The following is a 358-nucleotide window of genomic DNA, read 5'->3' as shown; positions in this document are numbered from 1 at the left end:
AAAAAAAAAAAAAAAAATAAAAAAATAAATAATTTTATTACCTTTTTGCCTCTATCAGTTTCATCAGTAACAGCAATACCGGGGGCCCCCGCGAGTGTGGAGGGGCCCCTGGTGATTCTTATATTTGTTGCAGTTAGACCCAGGGGGGCCTCTAAACCAAAGAAAGGAGACAGCAGCAACAAATGTGTCTCGAGAGTTTTTGCTGCTAAGTAGGGGACAGATGATATCAGCTCGTCTACAGCCCTGAGAATATATATATATACACACATAAAGTTTTATTTATTTTTTTATTTTATTTGTTTATTTATTTTTTTATCTATGTATTTGGTTGGGGAGAGATATGTATGCATGTATGCAG

This window comes from Eimeria mitis, genomic scaffold (assembly GCF_000499745.2).
Source record: "Eimeria mitis Houghton genomic scaffold, Emh_scaff1569, whole genome shotgun sequence".
Classification (NCBI taxonomy): Eukaryota; Apicomplexa; class Conoidasida; order Eucoccidiorida; family Eimeriidae; genus Eimeria; species Eimeria mitis.
This window is presented reverse-complemented; position numbering follows the sequence as displayed.